Source organism: Sinocyclocheilus anshuiensis, unplaced genomic scaffold, assembly GCF_001515605.1.
Source record: "Sinocyclocheilus anshuiensis isolate Anshui unplaced genomic scaffold, SAMN03320099.WGS_v1.1 scaffold852, whole genome shotgun sequence".
NCBI lineage: Eukaryota > Metazoa > Chordata > Actinopteri > Cypriniformes > Cyprinidae > Sinocyclocheilus > Sinocyclocheilus anshuiensis.
In genome coordinates, this window is record NW_015552578.1 from 359,466 (window position 1) to 363,684 (window position 4,219).

The following is a 4,219-nucleotide window of genomic DNA, read 5'->3' on the forward strand; positions in this document are numbered from 1 at the left end:
CGGGTCCTACTTCTTGCCTTAAGCCTTCTTTTGTTCCGCAGACGTTTTCCTCTTTTGTTTTTTATCCGCCATTTCTATCTTTCTGTCGCTCGGCTATTGTCCGTCCCGTGCACTGAACGCGCTCTCCTCCACATCCTGAGTGGTTACGCCCCTTACTGTTGATTGGCTACAAGTTTGTTTTGCTATTCGGCCCGAATCGGTTTTCTAAAGTGTTTTTGAAAAATTGCTTACCCCACCTTTAATGAACAAATAATTGAAAGTATGGGATTTCCAGAATGCTCAGATATCTAAATTAATAAACAATCGATATCTGTGATCAGCTTTTGATTAGAAATATTGCCTAAATTTAATGATCTACATAACGTACTGACACAAATTTCAAATGATTTGCAATGCTTTGTCGCGTTCCAGTGTAGATACGATGTAACAGCAAAAACATGGTGAGTGTGTAGAAAAGAAAAGTGGACACGAAAAATAGATGATTCAAATGTGAATGGACTGAACAGTTTTGAGTGACTGATATCTTTGTTATGGAATACACGTGTTGGTTAGCAGTGAGTTCAAAGTTTTAACGTACAAGTCGGCTTTAATTTATTTTCAAGATCTGAGGTAAAATATATAGGCTATTGTTGCTTTCACTATGGCTATAAAGATCATGCAAAATAATATTCAAACTCACATTAGACACTTTTAACATTGAATAAAGCACATAATCATTACCTGAGATTATCACCGTCATATTTTGTACGTTGTTCCTGCCGCGACGTCGCAGCAAATAAAAACCGTTCCTAAAATAGAATCCCATGTCGCTTATTGTCACTGTCGCGGGTGGTTAGGGCATAAACTACAAGGAAAAGATACTTTTTATCACGTCGCGTCTGGTTGGGACACACGGTGTTACAGTTTGATCCAAAAAATCTAAATCTAAGTATAAAAATATTAATACTGACAAATCTGATAATTGAATCTGCAATTAGGGATAGTGGAGAAAAGAGATCCAGTCTGGAGATGAGCAGGAACAGTTGATCTGCCATAGCCATGGAGATCCAGATTTTTTGTTTGTTCATTTGTTTTTAATATTCAACAGGCAAAGTTCTTCTGTATCTAAATGCATTGGTATTGTTGGCAGAATTCGGCCCTCAGCGAAAACTACCACTGAAATAAATAAGCTCTAAACAACCATTTAATCCTTTCCGTCCAATCCTCACAGAAGTCAGATTTATTAATTTTCAGTGTGAACCTGTTATTGGGCTAATAAGGGGAGGAAATGCGGTTTGTACATCGGTTTTCAATAATTGAAATCTGAGAGCTTAAACTTGTTTATATTATAATCACATTTTAGCAAATATTATTTACTGCCAATTTTAATAAAGATAATCTGGGGAAATATAAATCACATTTCAGAAGAAATGGTCTGAACCATTTTATTCAAGCAGTTAAAATCAGCTGTTTTAAACCCACCATCAATATAATCCTTTACAGTCACAGACCTTTAATGAAATCAACTTTAACCAAATAAAGCTGAAATTTGATTTATTGCCTTTACGTTCTGGGGAGAAACTGAGTACATACAGTTTCAGTTAATAAATTAAAGAGTTAGATCTCTCCGCAACCACAAATTAAATTTTGATATAAAAATTCTTTATGAGTTTGAAATATTCTATAAAGTTCTTTCCAATCTCGTAATTTGAAGACCAAGAGACTGACATTTTTTTTTATTGAGAATATCACAAATGCTCTGTAGATTATCATGAATTGAAAACACTTCACAATTGCACATGTAGATATAAAACTAGATTTAAGCTCGATGTTATTAATAGCTTTGGGCTTGTGTTAGCTCCGCAATCCATTCTTTAAATCCATCCGACACCTTAGTACTTATATTTGATTTCTAATGAAATATTCTATCATTTTTAGCGAACAGGACTTTTATTTTGGTCTGGCGATATGACGTCATAAGGCGGCGCCGTGCTCCTGCGTCTGTGGTTCGGCTGAAGAAAGGTGTGTGCTTTTAATCATTTAAAATGTTTAAATCAATACAACTCGTTTAGAGAGTTGTATGTAAAATTGTGAAATTAATTATTACCGATTCTAGCATTGTAATAGATTATCTAATATTAATTAAGATTATTCTGTATGAGTAAAAGCGCTCCAACACGTGAGTAACAGAAAAAGTGCGTCTCATTTTGCACCTTATATCTTGAATCCGTTCATCATAAACACGAATTCAGTCACCGGCAGGTAGAGATGAGAGAAACGGCTTTTCGAAACTTTTTCGAGTCAGTTGAATTTATTGCTTCGCAAAATGATTCTCCGTTTTGAATCGTTCGAATCAGCGCACGCGGACGACACCTGCTGCTTGAAAACAGTGTAAATGCTGCGAGAACAACGAACCAGTGTAATGATAACTTTTACAAACCAACTGCAAATGTTTTCATGAATTTAGTTAGAATTTCATGAATCTGTTAAATGTGATCTACACACTACCAGCAAATACCAAATATAAATTTGAACACAAATATGAACCGTATTTATAACTTGTCATTTTATTAATTTGAGTGCTAGGTTTGGTTGTCTTTGTCTTATCGGGTGATGTAAGTCCATTAACTCTCACTCTGACTGACTCCCTTACTAGTGCGCTGACTACTGAACTAGGGAGCTGATTGAGACGCACCCAGAGAATTAGTTTAAATTTTTTTTTCTTTCTGTTAATTTTTCCTCATATTAAACAGGACAAAGTGTCCAAACACAGAAAAACTCCTGCTGAAGCTGAGATCCAAGTGACACACTATTATAAAGATGGTGTCTATTAAAGAGGAGAGTGAAGACATGAAGATTGAAGAAGCATTCAGAGTCAAACATGAAGACACTGAGGAACAAACAGGTTGGTTTTCATTCTCACTCATTGTAATGTTCAGGGGCCTCATGTATAAAACTTTCCATAGATTTCATCCTAAAAGTGAACTAGGGAGCTGATTGAGACGCACCCACAGAATTAGTTTGCATTTATTTTTCTTTCTGTTAATTTTTCCTCATCTTAAACAGGACAAAGTGTCCAAACACAGAAAAACTCCTGAAGCAGCTGAGATCCAAGTGACACACTATTATAAAGATGGTGTCTATTAAAGAGGAGAGTGAAGACATGAAGATTGAAGAAGCATTCAGAGTCAAACATGAAGATACTGAGACACAAACAGAGATTGGGGGAGAAGAGTGCGTACGCACAAATCTCAGACTATGAGAAACAAAATTCGGGAAACTCCGTGACATTGGAGCAATCCAGGCACTGCTACTTACCTGCACAACACTATCACAACAGTGAAGCATGATAGTGCCAGCATCATGCAGTGAGGATGTTATTTAGTGGCAGGCACTGGGAGACTCGTCAGGGGTGTCCAAACTCGGTTCTGGAAGACCACTGTCCTGTGAAGTTTAGCTCCAATTCACCTTAACAAACCTGTCTGGAAGTTTCTAATATAAGTAATGCTGCCTTCACATGCTATCAGAATTATCGTAAATACAAGTTTCCCATAAACTTTAAACATGATGGAGGAGACAACGATTGCTGCGTGCTAACAATGCTATTTTTATTCAGGGTTTTTGTCCACAACCACTACATCTTTTCATTAAAGTAGCGCATATTTGTATATATGAACAAAGAACATATGAAGCATATTGTATGTTTTATAAACAATGAAATAAGCATGTATTTGACCAAAGTTCCAGAATCGTCAGCAAGCCTGACTATCTAGTGCGGTTAATGTTTATATGGTTGTCAACCAATGGGATGCTACATTGTATTCTTTCCAGCAACAAAGCACTTGAATGCGACGATCACGATTTCATAAGTGGGAAATAGGAAATTTTCGATAGCATGTGAAAGCGGCAAAAGAGCTTGATTAGGTGGTTCAGGTGTGTTTAATTGGGTTTGGAGCTGAACTCTACAGGACAGTGTGGCCCTCCAGGAGCAGGATTGGTCACCCCTGGGGTAGAAGGAAAGCTCAACGCAGAAAAATACAGAAATATCCTTAATGAAAACCAGACTGGGAAGAATGTTCATCTTCTAACAAGAAAATCACCCTAAGCACACAGCTAAGCCAATACAAGAGTGACTTGAATCCAATCAAACATCTCTAGAGAAAATAACTGTCCACTGACCACTCCCACCTAACCTGACAGAGCTTGAGAGGATTTGAAGAGAAGAAACACAGAAAACACA